The 18,777-nt window shown below is 46.6% G+C and overlaps 1 protein-coding gene across 2 annotated transcripts in view; it reads right to left on the bottom strand.

Annotated features, from left to right (window-relative positions):
- The window catches only part of LOC119014606 (RNA binding protein fox-1 homolog 3-like), a 422,323-nt gene that overhangs the window by 261,210 nt on the left and 142,336 nt on the right, over positions 1 to 18,777 (bottom strand). The window contains exons 4-5 of one of the 2 annotated variants that reach the window (XM_037089938.1): positions 13,173 to 13,235; positions 10,166 to 10,223 (exon numbers count right to left, since the gene is read on the bottom strand). The gene's annotated coding sequence lies outside the window, so the exon portion shown is untranslated. The remainder of the gene's footprint in view (positions 1 to 10,165; positions 10,224 to 13,172; positions 13,236 to 18,777) is intronic. The other variant, XM_037089937.1, reaches the window with a different exon arrangement.

The raw sequence follows: 18,777 nt of genomic DNA, 5'->3' as shown, positions 1-18,777 counted from the left end.
AGAAAACATCTGCAAAACACAAACTGCATCAGAGGGATGTGACAACAGTGTGGAGTAGATGTTCAACACCTGTCGACTATTAAAAAGGTGCAAACTGGAAGGATGATGTAATCCTTCTGTGTAGAAGTGTTTGCAAATATTATTCTGCAGCTGCACAGAACCGATCGAAGAAGGCAGACGTGCACCGAAGCAATTTAAACGTAACAAAGATATGATCAGCATGCTTTTGCCTGTTTCTCCATCATGTTTTGTGTGTCCGGTAATATCTTCTTGAATATTAAAATACAGAGAGTGTCAGAGTGGACATGTTGTGTCAGGAGGCTCTGACAGCCTCTGCAGCAGTATGGAGGTTTTCATGAAACGATAACCATCTGAGAAAATATCACAGTTTCACGGTTTACGGTACGATACGATTGTTATCATCATCAGTTACATCATCGCTTAAAGGAGAATTCTGAAGCAGAAGTCTGTTTTTTGTTGAACGTAAACACTGACTGATAAACTTACATTTTGATACCGTAGAAAAGATAAATGTACACGCTTCGATAAGTGTACATTTTGACATTTTCAGAAATCTGTCTTTGCTGCGACCCGACTACATGAATTCAAATATCAAGCGGCCCTTGAGAGGTTTGAGTCACCTACAAAATGTTACTCTAACAGACACAAGATGACTGTTTTTTAACCCTCGTAACCTCACAACACGCCAACAGGCTGTGAGGCACGTTGTCGAGAAAAAATACCAAAATAAAACCACATCACAGCCAGAGACAATAAAACTACTGTCAGATTCTCACATATCTGAATCATGTCGAATAAATCATGTGAACTGTACGTCTTTGTTGGAACAAACACCAGAACTGAAGCTTGAAATAGTGAAATCAAAATCATCCAAATGACTTTCTCAATTCAAATGTAAACAAAAATCATTTGCAGTAATCAGACGTGATCCTGATGCCCAAGATTAAATGTGCACAAGGTTCGAGTGATATGACCTTAAAATAATATTTGATATTTCCAGGCTATATTGTGACACATTATATATCTCAGCACTCCATAAACGCTCAGACTGGATGACACAGTCAGTATTATATCACAATATCATGGTGAGATCATAAGTCGAAATAAGAGTAGTTGTCATCACATTTGTTTTTCTTTAACTGGCAGAAACTATTGATAATCACCAGTAATGTGGATATAAAGACCAAATGGGTCTGATAAGTTCAGGAAATGACATCAGTTTACTGTAATGCAGCCAAATCAAAGACTGTATGAAGTCTCATATCACAGCAGCAGCAGCAGCAGCAGCAGCAGCACTTGTTTGTGATGATACAAGTGTTTTTTTTTCATTTTTAGCTGAACTCCAGGCTGGGCGGTGAGAAACAACACAGTCATGTCAGAGTGTATATATAGAAGAAAAAGACAATTACGAGCAGCTGCTCTCTCACTATCCGTAGCGTGTATCTTAAATCGTAACGTAACACAGAAAAGAATCCTTTCCTCTCCGACTGCAGCGGCACAGACTCGTCCTATTTTTACCAGATTCCACTCCAGTGTAGCGAAGTGAAACAGGAAAACGTCTCTGCTCACTTAGGGTGACAAACAAAAAAGCACAGTCCATTAGAAACAGCATGCGGAGGCATACTGCTGCATTAACAAATGTAATTGTGTTGAGCGGCACATGTATTTTTCATTTCTCCTGCCGTCGCGTTATAAGGCCACAGTCACGCAGCTGCAATCATATCACAAGACAAAATGAATTTGAAGAGCTCGCAGTGTGTATCTGCCTTCCACGCTGCCTTAACTTCTGTTCTGCCTCCTCTGCTGCCAGGAGAATTAAACCACAGTGTGCAGTAATGGCAAAAAGTGAAAGCAGTCCCCATTAAATGTGATAATAAGCTGTGTGATAAAACCATGTTCGGGAAAGGAAAAAAAGTATAAAAATTGCAATACATGTGTCGTTCAACAAGATGTATTAGTTCAGGTAGCAATTTGTCTCCGCAAGCTGTTTTTAATGGATTTTTTTTGGGGAGCCGAGGACTTCCGGAAAGAAAGAAGTGTTGGGGGGGATGTGCATTAGAAAAACAGACAGCGCGAGCGTTTGGAGTCTTAAGTGGGTTTAGATGTTTCCTGGGCAATAATGGAGGAGAGGAGAGAACAAAATGCATCATCTCATAAACAACAGGAAGTGAGTCCTGCATCCGAAGGAAGGAAGCCGGGGTCGCCGGCCCCTTCGTCTTTAGCTCGACGTGTCCATTTATTCTACTCCTGTAAAAAGCATTTTCCGAAACGTAGGTGTTGTGTAAAGATTAATCACCTCACAGTATTTTTATTTTTTTTTTGGGGGGGAGGACCACTGTTCATTCTGATAATGAAAACTGACGATCATCCGCCACCTCTTTTTTTTACCACGACTGAGCCGAGACGATGACGAAGCTACGCAGATGTCGTTAAACACCAACTGCGACCGCATCAACATGAGATACTGAAGCAAAAAGAATAAAACCATTACGAGCTGCGACCTGCAGACTTCCAGAACCAAATGAAAACCAGGCTCAGATGTCAACACAGAACAAGAAACTACTGATGGAATAAAATCACGTAATGTAACTTTACAGCCTGTGAAACATAAAAAAAACATAGTTCATTTAAAAATGTATATATAAACAATGAAGTAATCCTTCTTGGGAAAACTTTTACTACTCTTGCGGCTCTAAATCTTAATTGTTTTCCTATGCAGGACCAAAAATTGGTGTTAAGAAAGAGGAAAAACTAGCGGAGATATTACATTTTTGAAAATTACAAATTCTACCACCTCCTGTTATCGATCACTGTAACCATTCAGAAAGATATATATATATATATATATTTTTTTTTTTCCAAACGAGTACATGTAGCCAAGTTTCTTCAGGGTCTCTTGGACGAATTTCAGCCTGATCCAGTTAAGAAAAAAAAAAAAAAAAGCAGTTGGCGAGACTCAGAATAGACACAAGAAGAATCACTAAGATGCTGAAAATTAACTCTGAGAGCCAAAACTTAAAAATATTCTGAACTAAATCAGTATTTGCAGGACAGATTCAGGATTCTCTTGAGTCTCAACATGATTTAGTTTCAGGAAACTCCCTAACATGAACTGAGGCGGCCCTGGTGTGTTTATGTCATGTGTAGCATTAATAACATGTGCCAAGCTGGTGGCGGCTTGAAAAATGGAGTATAACTGGATATTTGACAAGATGTTGAGACATTTTGAGGTGTTATGGAGACATTCTTGGGTATTTTTAACGAGACGTGAGGAATTCTGCAGCCGACAGAACCTGGTATTTTAAGCCAACACGTGATCTTCTCCTAACCCCGACCGACCAGACCATAAGCACACATGCTGCGTCTCAATTCAGGAGCTGCATCCTTCAAAGGACCCGACCTTTGTCTTCGAAGGCGAGTCCTTCAGAGAGACCTTGTTAACCTTGTCAGGGACAGTCTAACCTTTGGGGCATTTCCTTGTTGCATCACCAGATGTTTTACCCTTACGTCATGATTTCTGCCACCCCAGCCCGCGAAAGTGACGATCTACGTCACGTGATGTTGCCATATTCTCTCTCTCTCTTTATTCTGATTTGGGTATGCAAAGAATCTTGGGATATGTGAGGCCACGAAGGACAGTAGCGTCCCCCAAGAGGAGTCTTTGGATTGGGACAGCCTTCATGTGGCATAGTGACGTAATTGGCCTTCAAATGCGGCCTTACAGAAACATAAATCTGCAACACAACAAAAAATGGAAGGTTGCAACATATCTGTGGGTTGTTGGAAACGTACATCAACAACTACGCCACCTTCATGAGCTCTGAAGTAGAAAAAAATAGTCCTGGTTGGCAGAGCTGCGGTGTTGGAGCCGTTGAAAACAGAGAAAGACGACGGGGGGGTTGTTAGAAGGACGAGTCATGAGACATAAATGCGGTGACCCCCCCTCCTCCATCTGGGACCGAACGCCGCAGCTTAAACTTTTCCATCGACCGAAATCTGTCACACGGCCATTTCGCTGTGTGTTTTTTCTTCTTAAATTGCCCGATACGCAGGCACCAATGACAGTCATCTCGGAATGTCATCTGAGCGAACAATTAACAGAGCAGCAAAAATGTGAGGTCAGATATAATTAACATATGTGCTGCTCAGCTATAATTGCTCAAGTCTAAAGCAAGTAATTAAATCATTCAAAGTGAGCCATGCAGACAATGACTGACTGAGTTTTTCCACATCTGCGAAAAGGAGGGTGGGGGGGGGCACGGATGAGCCGGTACGCTTTGCTCCTCTCCGTCACACCACCCCTGGGACTGCCACCGCATATTCCCAGCGCACACATACACAACATAAAGCAGCAACACACACTGTGCCTGTAATCGTCTGGCAGACAAAGCTAACAGTGAGGGGATACAACGTGCACCCGCGAGGAGAAATGGCGCTCGCTCCCATGAGCCGGCAGAGACCCTTCATCTGTTTCCTTTTTATTCTCAGGAATCACACGAGTTCAGTCACATGCTTAAGGTGCTCCTAATTGACGGCGCGGAGATCCGCTCATTATGATACATGCATCGGGCCGGCCTGTCAGACAGGAGGTGGTGGAAGGGAGCGGCATTAAGCAAGTGGCAGGAGCATTATCAGTCTATATTTCATAGGTGTCAGCGGGGACTTGTCCCCGTTTCGTCCTCTGGGTGTCATTTATTAAATGAAGGAATGAAAGGGATGTTTAAGGTAGAAATACAGGCCTGCTTGGACAGAGGATTATGCATTGTTACGGGATGAAAAATTGCATTTGAACCTCAGATACCAAAATCCAGGCTCCAGGGTGTTTCACTGATGTATTGTCCTAACAGCTGTTCGTGGTCACGTTTACTCCACGTGACGAGGAAAGTTTCTGCACAAACCACCGAGCCGAGGCCTCGGCGACACCAGAATTTATGCCCGTCAGCGAGCTATCTTAATAATTTCCACTGGAACTGTTGCAGTTGGCGGATTCGTTTGCTTTGCATTTTCAAAAATATGACACGTCTTTGTGCAGCGGGCGAATTGTATTGTGTGTGTTCAACGTCAAACCAGTTGGCACTTCTGACATTTTGCTGGAAGGGACAACGCTGTTCTCCATACCTGCTACATCCTGTTAGATTTTCAAAATAAAATGTGCCAGAACTACTCTGTTAGGTTTAGGAAAAGATATTTGATCAAACCACCAATCATAATCTGTTGTTCCTGCCATTATCGCCCCCTTTTGGTACTGCACCGCCATATACAAGTCCACTTTTTGTGCCCAGGCGAACCGAACCATCACCCTCACGTGCTTCCAAGTAAAACAGGAAAAACTGCCCTCCAGAGTGACATATGTACTTGTTTTCTGATCCGACGCTATGGTAATAGTTTTCTCAGAGTTGTGCACAGAAAACAACTTCTTCAGCTCAAGGACGACTGTGGTTTGGTTGACGTTAAGGAACAATCAGTAGGAATCATCATGGTTGATTTACTGATCAAACCACTCCAAATTCTGTGGACTTTGTTCATACGACCACTAGAGGGCTTTGTCCCTTACACATAAACATGTTGCTATCTGCGGATGATGCTGTTACACAACCATGATCTGAAAACACCAAAATGTCCAGTTGGAATTCCAAATTAATCAAAATCATCTCTTATTTGTATCCCTGCCTGGTCGCCAAACCACATGTTTCAACATCTGTAAGTGTGAAATATTCAGACAGTCATCAGGACATATTCCAGCTGTGTTTGTGGAGACAGAAGCAGGTTATTTAAAACTAAAACACAATCTCTTCTCTTTTTGTTGAATCCTAACCAGACGACGAGCACAGTGCAATAAAAACAACCAGGAACAACCTGTATTCTCCACCACCGAGCTTCCTCCGGCACTTATTTCCCGACGATGCCTAAATAAATTCAGCGGGGCTACTTTTCTTGGTGTGACCGAGCACTATAAAATACACATTTCCATTCATGAATTTGGGGAGCTGCGAGTCTCTGGTCCACCTAACTTGTATATCTTTGAACCGTTGAGGGGAGACTGGAGCCTCAGGGGAAACCCACACAGGCGAGGAGAGCGTACAGGCTGCACACAGCGGGGGGAGGGCCACCAAGTCCTTCCTGAGGATTTGTTTCTGTCAAATGAAGAAAGGCGCTGGCAACTTTTGACACTATGTTCTCAGCGGACCAAGGATGAGGTCAGAAGCAGTATATCATCTTTTTTTTTTTCTCTTTTTCTTTTTCTGATGGTAAAACCTCAGCCACAGAGCGCCTTGTTACAGCGTGTCTTCTTTTCATAATAAACCAATATGCTTTCAAACCTGCGTGACCCGGGGACTGAGGCCTTTCCTGAGCAAATTCAAAACACTTTGCGTGCGCTCTGTTCTTGACATTTAAAACCATATGAAAATGAAAATGGATCCCAATTAGAGCCGCAGGAAGCATAAGGCCCTTTTGGTTCTCTTAGTAACTAGCTGGTTTAAACATTTTCCCCCCACGAAATGCCTTGAAAATTGACCTTCTCATTCTGCGAGCGGCGATAAAAGCAGCCTTGAGTGGCCTCAGATCAGGCTATTTTGATAGTCGTGTGCAAGGATGAAAATGTGAAAGTAAAAATAAGGCTGAGCAAAAAAAAAAAAAGGGAACATAATCACACGGCATATTATTGCGGTGGTAGCCGTGCACTTAAATGTTCCACATACTCTCGCTACAGAAACATGACATTAACCACTAGGTATTAATGTAAATCACAGGAGTGGAAGACACTAATAGCCACTTTACGACAGGTGATTATTATTGAGGCGATCGTCAGGGGATTGACATTGTGTACTGAATAAAGTCTTAAAAATACATGAAATAATGTGAGTACATCCTACAGTGCTGCTGACATAAACACACAGCAGCCCTGTAACAGCTAATGTGAAGGGAGGGCGGCACATAAAAAGAAACAGAAGTATGCTATATTTAAACTTGAGGGTGCCGAGGCAGGGATGTCGGGTGGATCACCTGTTGAAGAGCATTCATTTCAACAGGGGAACAAAGGTCAGCATCCTTGCTGGAGCTTTGATTGGCAGGCGGGGGAGCTTGATGCCCACAGCAGCGGCCCAGCGGAGCAGCCAACGGTGGCGTGTGGCTTGGCTGGGCCACATTTCTGACTCAATGCTGACTAACTGAGTGTGTCTGCTGACAGTGTGTCTGACTGATAGGATCACCCCGGGAGGCTCTTCCAGGGCCTTTACAAAGTGTCTCTGATAGGCCAGGCCCGTAGCACTGCCGCGAGGGCCCACCGACAAATTAAATTTAAGCCCTGCTAATGCATAGCGTAATCATAGAGTGAGGTGGTGATAAATTTTTCAGCGGGGTTACCATGGGCGCAGCAGAGGAAGAGCTCGGTGTAGAATCCGAGATGACAAAGAGAGGCAGAAGCGTACGGCGGGTGTTGGGGGGGGAGAAATAGCCGGGTGTGACCTCAGCTCGGCGCCGACAAATCCTGCACTCAGAAGCCAAGAACTCGTATGAAAGAACAACAATAACACGCCATTATGAGATGTAACATTTTGCGACGACCTGCGTTTCCAGGGGGAAATTTGAAAGAAAAGCAATTTCACATTAAACTATCTGACACAATGCAGGTCGGTGGAGTGGATGAGGGGGGGCGGCGGGTGGCGAGGAAGCGGCGCGGTGCATGCGTGTGAATGGTTGGAGGGGTTCGGGTGGGGGTGCTCGGGAGCTTCCTAACAGCCATTGGCCGACTGGAGCGAGACACACACACATCCTATCCGCGGAGTTAAAAGGGATGGAGTGGATGAAATTTCAAAGCCTCCCCTGCAGACACACACTCTGCTTTGCACACATCAGCAACTGAGATGTTCAAATATTCAACTCCGTCGTTCCAGCCTGGTTTCATCTCCTGTACGCGAGTATCAGACATGGTTCTGCTGTGATTAATGAGAAAACCAAACCCCCCCCCCCCCAAAAAAAAAAATGGGCTGCACATGCATATGTGTGTGTGTGTGTGTGTGTGTGTGTGTGTGTGCTTGTGCGTGCGCTTCTTCCTCCCAACGATGCTGAAAACTGTCCTTAATTAAAAACGGTGTCTCTGAGTCGTATATTTTTTTCCCGTGATTACTCGCTCAAGGCGCTCACGAGGAAAAGTGAAAGTCACTGCGAGATAAGAAGGGAAGTGGCAGACGCTCACCTATTAAACTCCATTCACTTATTATGACCAACAATGCCGCTCTGATTAACTGGCACATTGACATCGTTAAAAGACACATTCCAGAAGCGTAACACAAAGAGGAACTCTGCTGCCCTTGTACAGACAATGAGGAGTCCTCAGTGCTGCAGCGTGTTCAGCTCTCCCTCCTCCGCTTTTTTTTATTTCCCTGACTGGACAGCCTTGATTTGACCACTCGCCTCCTTTTCTTTACGAGCGCCGCTCACAATGGACGTCTCTTTGTACAGGCGGTCAACGGCAACGCTGTAAAAAACTAAATTACGTACACACTAAATAATTCTGATGTCTTCCTCTTTTTTTTTGTTGTTGTTTTTTTTTTCTTTCCCTTTTTCCCTTTTTTTTTTTTTTTGTTTTTTTATGTTGGCAACATCTTTGTTGCTAAGCAGTCGTTGCTGTGGTGATTTTGCACTGCACTTCCCAGAGATCACAAGTCAGTCAAAAAGTGTGGCTGGCGCTGTGAGGTCTTTCCTCCGCCTTCGACTTCCCCCCCCCCCCCCAATGCAATTTAAATATATCACACCCAGTTATTTCTATATTTGAAATACAGCTGTTGTGGCTCAGAGACACACCTGCACAGGAACATCTCTCCCTTTATAGCGCTGTATTTTTGTTACTATACTTGTCACCGTGTTGAATTTGTACTCTCGCTTTTGTTTCCTTTTCTTTTTCATACTTTTATGAATCTTAATCAGAAGAGAAAGAATCCAAATACACACACCATCCTCGCTTCCATGACTGAATGCACAAAGTGACCTAGAAGGACAACGCAGTTTCATAGCGTTTCATTTTGTCTATATTCGGCGGACCCTGCCACCTTTTCTAGTTTCAAACAGTCGTTCTTGGGGACCTCATTTAAAGAGTTTGAATTACTTCTCCGAACTCACATTGTGCCGCCTTCAGAAAGCCTCCTGAGGAGAGGTGTTGTAAATTAGCATCTTGCTATAAACAGTGCATCTGGTGCTGGCGCGTGATACGATGCTGCAGCATCAATGTTACGGTCGTGTTTAGAGCCAAAGTGATGAAGTAAAAACATCTGACGGCTGATTGATGCACGTTGTCTGCAATGATTGTGGATATGAAACACTTGTGACAAAGAGGCTGCACGTTTTACAGCTTAACAATAAACGCTGTTGTCTTACATGACACCAGTGCAAAGAAACCTCTGGTGTTGTATCACATTGGACAAGAAATAGGTCGATGTTGGTGCTTGTGCATGATATGATGTTCCTACTGTTATATGTTTAGAGCCTGGCTGATTAGGAGGTACATCAGCTTTGATATATCAGCTACTGTACACACATTTTTTGGCAATGATCCTAAAAATGTGGTTATCAAACATGTTTTCATCCCTGAGTTCTTGCATTGTGTTGGACAACAAATCGGCCGATGTGGGTCAGGCTCTGGTTAGTTGGTCCTTGCAGGATAAATAAACAAACCTAAACTCTCGAGATGCTCTGGAAGCATGAAACACATCACTCCGATGATGCATTTGTAAAAAGCTGTGTAGTTTCCAGCGACTTACATACTGAGGACGACGTGCCCCAGATTATGACTCATTTGAGGAAATTGCTTTAACTCGCTGACACATCTTGAAGCGCTCCTTTCATTCCTTCCTGACCGGAGATCTCTAACATGAGACGGAGTCGGGTTCACCTATCGACTGGTCCTAACACCACCCGCCCCCAGTCCTCTACTGGTATATGTACTCAGACGCACCTCCAGAATCACTGTCACCCTCGCTGAGTAATTACAGCGATTAATGCACGGACAGAGCTCGCCTCTGGCTCTCGACACTCTATCAAGACAGCGTGCGGTAATGGATGAAAGTACATTCTTAATAGAGAATCCATAGTGTCTAAACCTAGTGACGGTGAAGGAAAAGAGAAAAAAAAAAAACTAAACATATACCTTTTTGATCAAGACTGACTTTTACCCACAATCCTCTTGGGGGAGATCGTTTACCAGCCTAGAAACAAGAGAGAAAGCGGTCAGGTTCTCGTGCCCTTGTCGTTTGCGCTCGCGCTGACCTCTAAAAATGGACAACAAAGATCATATCACGACACCAATACTAGCGCCAACAGCCTTTGCACAAATTGATTTAGCCACCCAGAACTCACTCCCATCTCAATGAGGTGGCAGGATGCTCACAGCATATATCACTGTCACACAAGCACCCTCTAGTGAAATGTGATTTTTATCTTTATGAGCTTTTTTTTTTTTTTTTTTTTTCCTTTCCCCCTTTTCGGTACAGCATGTCGCGGGTTGTGATAAGTGATGAGAAATAAAGGGGTTGGCACGTTACGCTAATACAGGTGCTCTCGCCGCATATGGGTGCTATCACACAGGGGGGAATGACATTGTTGTGGTCCTGCGCGTTTGAAAGCGGCTGGCGAGGCAGCAGGGGGCCTGTGGTATATGGCTCATAGATCACTTATGTGTGGGTGAGAGTTGTCACCAGCCAGCGCTTGGCTGCGAAGCACAACATAGTTTATGGCACACAACCGCCAGACGTAAGCATGAATCGTGGCCCAGGCAACAATGAGGAAAAGTGCACTAAAAATAGATGATAAGCTTTTTTTTTCTTTTTTTTTTTTTTTTTTTGTTGCGCTCGCCCCAGAAAACAATGGGCTCCTTTTGATTTTTCATGTGTTCAAACTGTGGAACAAAAGGACAGAGGAAGTAGTGTATAATGTCTGACTGGGGCCTGTAGTAAGAAGATCGGCGAGGAGGGCCCACGCTAACGTGAAACGCAACCCTGGGTGAAGCCTGGCAAGACACGATAAATGTTGCACTTTCAAGTGTGTTAAATGCACTAAGATAGTCGGGGCTTTCTCTCTTTCCAACTGACAACCTCTGTTACACAGTTAATTACAGCCAACTGCAACACAGCGCTGTGTCAATTATCATGTGCTTTAGCTCTCTCCCAATGGATATTTTTACTGCCTTGGTTTCACTGCTAAAGTTTCTACCTTCTTTTATTGCTATTCTGCCCAGGTCTCGAAGCTGAATTACATTCGGCAGACAGAGCTGTAAAAACAGAAGGGATTTAAGGATTCAGATTGGTGGAGGGTAACCTAATCTTCCGTAATTGGGGGAATGGTTCTCATTTATATCAGCCTACTTTAGAAAGCAAGCTCATCGGCAGGCTGCTATCATCCCGGGCATTTTACTCTGACAATTCATTTTCATAAAGGCCGGGGAAAGGGAGGTCGGGGCCGCCACGGCTACGAACACACATATTAAAGCTAATCATCATTAATCAAAGCACCACTTTTACTTCGCAGGTCGCGGAAATCAACATACACAACATAAACGCTGCACAAAGATCCCTCATGTGGCGTTTTTTTTTTTTTTTTGTTGCCTGAGCCGCCGTGCTGCCTGCAGGAGTGCTGTGAAATAACACATTCTGGGCTGCGTCGTCTCAAAATGGAACTAAAATGGTAATCCTCTGCCAGGCGAAGCGTTCTCGCCTCGCCAGATGCTTAGTTCTGAAATTTGCCTAATTGCCACGCTCAGATCAATCCCTTTTACTCTGCCAAATGAATCTGCCAAAGTGTGTTCCGAGCGTTTTGTTGGCCCAATATGCTTTTTCTCTTGCAAAGATTTGTGTTTTCGTGACTCCCCGCGAAGGCCTGAGAGAGGTTTTTGGTCTCGGTGACATATCCGCACAGCCGGATGCGCGTCCACCCCTGCTGACCTGCGTGCCCATTAGCCATGGAGTTGCAAGTGAGGGTACAGGGCCTATCCATCTCAGCGCCCCCCCACACCACACACACACAGAGTACACCCACTCTTCATATGGCTCAGACACATGCCGTGGGCGGACTAAATGTGGCCCTTTGATCAAAGGGCAGCGTGTGGGAATGGACACTGACTTACTGACCTCACACACACACACACACACACACACACACTACAAACACATCTATATATATCATGTATTCATATGCCTTGTGCTCATTACTGTGTGCATGATAATAAGTCGACTCTGACGCCGATTTCTGCGACGACATGTAAATAAACACAAACTGAAACTCGCACATATGCGGGAACAAATGTTGAACGAGGAAAAGCTTTTGCAGCTGCTGCTGTTGGTCATTAAAACTAAGTGCAAATTATGAATGACACACACACACACACACACACTCGCTGACGCTCGGCACATCTTGGCACAGGTATGCAACCGAGGCGAAAACAGCTATCTACGATTCAGCTCCCCCATCTGCACAGACGCTGCCGCTCAACATCATCATGATCGAACGAGAGTCCCTCGTTCCACAATAATACAAGAGTGAGTGAAGAAGGGATAAAGGAGGCAGAGCGAGAGCAGGGTGCCTCTGTGTGTGTGTGTGCAAATATAGAAAGTGACGGATGAATCAGAAGTTTAGTCAACAGAGAAAACCTTGGTTCCAGCTGCCCGGCTGTCTGATGAGCCACTCTGTGCTTGTCAACAGCATCCCCTATCATTCTCGCACAACTATCTACTCACAAAACCCAAAGACCCGCCCCCTTCATCCCTTCGGCAATTCCACCATCCTCCAAGAGAAACACCTCCGAAAGCAGAACGGGTCGCTCGCAGCAGAAGCAGCGGTAAGCAGCAGCCAGCAGCAGCAGCAGCAAATCTCTTCCCCCCTTGTCGCTTTTCTCCCCTCCCCTGATTCCTTTTCCCCTCTCTCCCCTCTCTCTCTCTATTTCTGTGCATCCTCCCTCGTTCCTTTTTGTCTCCACTTCTTTCTCTCCCTTCCCGCGCTGCCGCCGCCGCTGCGTTTGGCGCGGTGGATGAAAACATTAAAAGAGGCAGAGATTGAAAAGAGAGGAGGGAGAGAGAGAAGAGAAAGAAGAAGAGGAGAGGGAGAAAGAGACAGACCGACGTTGGGAAAGGCTGGAGACGCCAAATTAGCATGAGAATACTCACAGTGTTGTTGTTGAAGGAGCGTGGGGATGGGAGCGCGGCACCGGTCCCTCCGTCAGATACAACCTGCACACACAAGATTGAAGAGGAAAAAAAAAGAAAACTAGGCTGTGAGAGCGGCAAAGAGGGGAGAGGAGGAGGAGGAGGAGGAGAGAGAAGAGCAGGACACGGAGGAGGAGGAGAAGAAGAAGAAGAGGGAGGAGGAGGAGGGAGCAGAGCATCCAATGCACGCACCAACAGGAGCCCAAATAAAGAAATAAAGGATTCCTCGAGGAATGTGAGTGTGTTCGGGCAGCGATGCGGTGTGTGTGATGTGTGTGTCTGTGTGTGTGTGTTGCTATGAGGGGGGTGAGGAGGTAGGTTGTCTTTGGGAAATATAAAACACACACACACACACACACACACACGCTTGCTCACATGCGGGGTTGCACTTGGGTGCGCAATCACATCTGACAGGTCTGATCTGCGGTCCACCTACCTCCTTATCGCTACCTCACTCTTCCACAGCACTGTGCTCTCTCTCTCTCTCTCTCTCTCTCTCTCTCTCTCTCTCTCTCTCTCTCACTGTATCTCTCTCTCTCTCTCGCTTTCTCGTTTGCTCGCTCGCTCGCTCTCTCTCTCTGTTGCTCACACTGATGCCAGAGATTCAGCCGCTACACGGGAGCTATCGCCCTCATCGCTGTATGTTACCGAAAGAGGGAGGGTACCGTCGGATCTCCCGCCCGCCCACGCCACCCGGCCCAACACTCCCCTCCTCTCCTCGTCCTCCTCCTCCTCCTCCTTCCTCACCGTGCGAACGCTTTCCACCTCGAAATGTACGGAGAAAGAGAATGCTTCAATTGAATGAAAGCAATCCCAGTGGCATTGAGGCAATTATAGAGGCTGCTGGCACTGTTTTCTGCCTTTTTCGTCCTCCCCTCCTCTTTCTCGTTCCCTCCGTCCTCCGTCGGGCTGGTGGAGGGTCTGTTTTCTCTCTCTTTCAGTTTCTCGGTGCTTCAGACATATGCCACTATTAATGTAGCTTCTGTCACTTCAGCTGTTTTGGTCAGATCACTTCTGCCTCTGCTTTCCACCTTCACGGCCCACGTAGAGGTCTGAATCCTTCCCTGCCTGCCTGCCTGCACGGCCCCCGAAACAGCTCCACAAAGACCTAAACTCTCAGCTCCACCTTGCACAATTTGACAGCACCATTCAGCTCCAGCAGCTGCCGAGAGGTAAAATATATTAATCCTCCTGGCCTTATCAGGTCTTGCAAGGCTAGTGCGGCATGGCACGGCACAGCGCCGAACAACACAAATGATTCAGGAGGAACTTTAATAACTGTCTTTCAGGTCGGGCTTTTTGATGCATGCTGCTCCTGTGTTTTCTTTCTTCTTCTTTTTTTTTTTTTTTTTCTCAGGGTGTGTGTGGGGGGGTGGGGAAATCTAGCAGTACATATATCACCAAAAAGAGCTGTAAGTCAAACACCTCAGCCTCTAATCAGGTAGCCCTCCCTCCTTCCCCTCCACCCCCGCACATTGCATCCCTCCAGCCACTACTGCACTTTATCTCCCCTCAATTAACATCTTCTGAGCGAGCCTCTATTATCTTAACCACACAGAGCAGAGAGGTCCTCCGAGGAGACGCCGTGGAGGACGGCTGAGCTGTGGACAGAGGGCTCCCAGCCCTGCTGCCGCCGCTTCAATTCGCAGGCCTAATTAAAGCCCAAGTCAGACATGACAAACTGCGAGCGGAGGTGCTACAGAAACAAACACCGACAGCAGCGTTGCCTTGCGCGGGTGCATGTAGCCCGGAGGATTCTCTTTGTGAGGATTATCTGCCAGAAAACAGGCACGTTCACGTCAACGTCATGACAACATCATCCAAATCTCTTTTGACTGTTTGCGCGGTTTGATCGTGTTTATTTTCTCCCCCATGTATAGACATCACCGCGCCGTCAGAGCATCCTCTGTAAATCATTTTTCCATATGAAGGAGAGGCGGGAGAGAGGGAGACAATGCCACCGCGCTGAAGCTCAAGGATTCCTATAAAATCTATAATTGATACAGTTGGTTGACGTCACGCTTATATATGGCTAATTTCCGTTTTGTATAATGCCCCTCGCGCCCTCTTTCATCCGTTTGGTCGCCCTCACCAACTTCAATTTCACCCCGTGAAGCCATCAAACCACCCATTAAGCCATCAAGCTGCCCTCTTTGTCCTTGCTCCCCTGTCTGACAACAACAGCGAGCGCTCGTGTCGCGTCCTCCTGCACTCTCGCCGCCGAGGTAGCCCGGCGATTTGGCCGGCCCCCGCCGCCGACTTTGGCTCGAGCCAGACTATTAAGAGTATTCTATTACTGTTGGGTTAACCTGTCACGCTTGGCTGTGGCTCTCTTTATTGTCTGGCGGCTCTGAAAGGGCAGGGGATAAAACTCCATCAGCAGGACAAACGACCACACATGCCGCCATTCATCAGACACCCGGGGTTTCCCCCCGTGGACGCGGGCCACCGCAAGCTCTCCAACGCCGCGGGGGTAGCCTTCGCTCTCCCTGAAAATGTGAGCTCCCGGGGGCCAATCCACACAGGCGAGGATGGACAGAGTGGCATCTTTCGGTCACATAAGGTTCCCCTCCTTAATCATGACTTGGGAAATAGCAGTTCTATCAGCGCTGAAGGAGCTAATGTATTGACTAAGATCAGGTAGTGCAGCAGGCGGTGTGTGTGGGGGAGTGATTAAGAAGGCAGACTAGTGATCAGTGGATGACAGGGGTCAATCCCCTGTCGGGCAATTGGGTAGTGGCCTTGGGCTAGGTACTTAGCCCCAACACACCAGCTAGACACTCAACTGTGTGAGTGGGTAAAATGTCAAATTCAACTTCACCCTTCGCAAAGGTTCAAAGCAAGGAGATGACAGCGAACGCTTTGGTTATTAAAAAATTCATATCGTAATGAAACAGCCGTGTTCCATCTTCACACATCCCCCTCCAGCAAACACGGCGCTCCTTTTTTCATGGGATCCATCAAGGGAGGGCCACAATTAAGTGACTAATTTGATTAGGAGATAATGTGAGTCCCACTTAATGGAAAGGACAGACTTCACAACACAGGCAGATTAGTTTGGTGGATGCCTGCTTATTAATTAAGACAGCCCTCCGTGCCCATATTAAGTCAAATGCACAGATGCAGTTTTAATGGGTCAGAGTGTGCACAAGTAGCGGAAATCAGTATGTCCAAAAATAGACGCTGATAACGCCGGATGATGAAAACTGAAAACGACCGTGAAATGTTTGAATTAAACTTGAAATATCTTGAAAACACTCGGGTGTACACTTGCATTATTTACCCCCTTCATGGTGTGACGGGTCGGCTTGTTGTTAAAACATGTCGAAGCGCTTCTCATCTAGAATTTCAGTGTGCTGCGTCTGTGTTTCCACTGTGTGTCATCGCACACCATGGCAACAGCGAGTCGTTATACTTGTTCAAATTACCTCTCCTGCTGCCATTCAGGTTTTGTGTCTGATACTACAGAAGCCCTTCAGAAGAACTCCCGCTTTTCATTTATGATTCGATCCGCACGCTGAACCGCGGCTACAATCGGTGCTCCGTCTCTCAGAAGATTCGATATAAACACACAATGAATAATTTATCCATAAACTAGTTTAATGTTTGAGCAAAAAAAAAAAAAGCTAATAAATGGGGCCAATTTTCTCTTCTGTAAACTCTGATTAGTGCCGAGTTCTTGCTTTGACTGAGCGGCTTTATCATAAAGGATGACACGTGTAGAGACGAGAGTTTCTGTGTGAACAACTCTGCACTAAAGTCATTTTCTCTCTGTCATCTCATGATATATCTTGTCTGAAGTTTCGTTTGTAGCTTATGTCCTGCACGCCCCAGCGGTTGCACGCTGACAATCAGCCAGACGGATCTCCAGTGCGCCGGATTCTGAGTCCCCCTTAGGAAAAAAGGGGGGAAAAAACCGCAACCGGGAGCATGAGAGATTACTGTATTTTTGCGGCAGTCCTTGAGTTTGTGCTCGGCGACTGAATGGCGTGTTCAGCCGCCGTGGTGCTCTGTCATTCCGGGCACACGGCAAACTCCCAAGCGCTCTATTTACGGTGGCCGGATCCCTGCTGCGTGGAGCGGGAAGGGTATAATCTCCCAGCGGTATTCTGGGTGGTGAATCTGCCGGTGTTGTCTGTGCATACCAATGGCAACCTCACCTCTGTCTAAGGAGTTATGATGTATAAAGAAAGAAAAAAAACAAAAACTGCAAGCCAGTCCACGCTGCGTCAAGATGTTGCAGAGGGGGAAACAGGGGTGTCTGGAAACCCCCAGCGGAGAAATACATTCACATCACTCCCATCAACACTACCGGCGCCGGTGTTACCACTTTGCTACTCCCACCTGCCTCAGTGCAGTCACACTGTGCTGGATTCAATCAAGCAGCCATGTAAAACAGCCACATCTACGTAGTGTTTATGCATGCCGCCACCTGCAGACACGTGGCTCGCTCCGAGGACTGCGATGGTCTCGGTGCACGACGACAACGTGATGGAATTTCATTTGACGAGTGGCACATTTATGCAAAACCGAGAGGTTAAAGGGAGACGTAGGTTAAACTGCTGTGCGACTTATTGTCTTTGGATTACGAGTAAACAGAACAATTCTCCCCTGAGAGAATACACACAGTTCCCCTGAAATCTGTTTAGGGAGCGTGCACGCCGCGTGTGCGCATGTAGTCGCCGTATACATGCATTGTATCATAAAGCCCCCGAGTGAAAAAGCTTAATGAAGCCACGCGAGGGGCTAGTGTCTGCAGAGCGAGGTGTCAGGTGACTTCCCTTCTGGCTATATGTGCAACTCATTGGTATGTGCAACGCGATGAGGCCTTGGCTCTCTTCTGATTATGATGTCTGCTGAGAGCTGGGCCAGCCCAGGGTGAGAGCCAAACCGACAAGGCTGAGATGGAGGGAAGATTCAGAGAGCCTCTGTTCTCTCACCGGGGGATCCCCCACATCATTTAGCGCCTCATGCAGATCGCTGCTAGTGGCAACACAGCCCTCTGGGCCCGGGGAATTAATGTACCAAGCAATGGCAGAAGTGATTTATTAAAATAACACACCCTGATGAGAGAGAGGAGCCAGGGTTGCTCTTTCTCAGCTCGTCCTCACACGCCGCCGAGGGAGGAAATGGAATCCTATAGGTGCTGCTGAGAAAGGCAACCGAGGAGAGGCCGAGAGAAAGTGCACAGCCACTACACAAATTGTGCGACAGTCCTCGCTGTCATTGCTTATTTATTTACCCTCTTTCCATTTGAGTCAGGCCTTGTATTAAATTGATCCCTCCTGCCGCGTTTTGCCTTGTTGAACAAGCGCAAAGCCCCGTTAAGTGTCTGTGAAAGGCTGGTGATTGTGTTTGCGGCGCCCCGGGTGCGCCGCGGCCGTCCGCTCCCCTCTATCTCCCCCGGACAGACGGGATTAGAAGCTGGGAGAGAGGCTGAATGACCCTCTGGAGGGGCCGAGAGACAGGCAGGCAGTGAGCAGCTTGATTCCCGGGCTCACACACAAATACACACAAACAAAGAGCAGCCTATGCATGCTCATGCACTGCACATTCTGTTTGTCGC

This window comes from Acanthopagrus latus, chromosome 23 (genome assembly GCF_904848185.1).
Source record: "Acanthopagrus latus isolate v.2019 chromosome 23, fAcaLat1.1, whole genome shotgun sequence".
Classification (NCBI taxonomy): domain Eukaryota; kingdom Metazoa; phylum Chordata; class Actinopteri; order Spariformes; family Sparidae; genus Acanthopagrus; species Acanthopagrus latus.
Note: the sequence above shows the minus strand (reverse complement) of the source record. Positions and strands in the feature narration are given on the sequence as shown.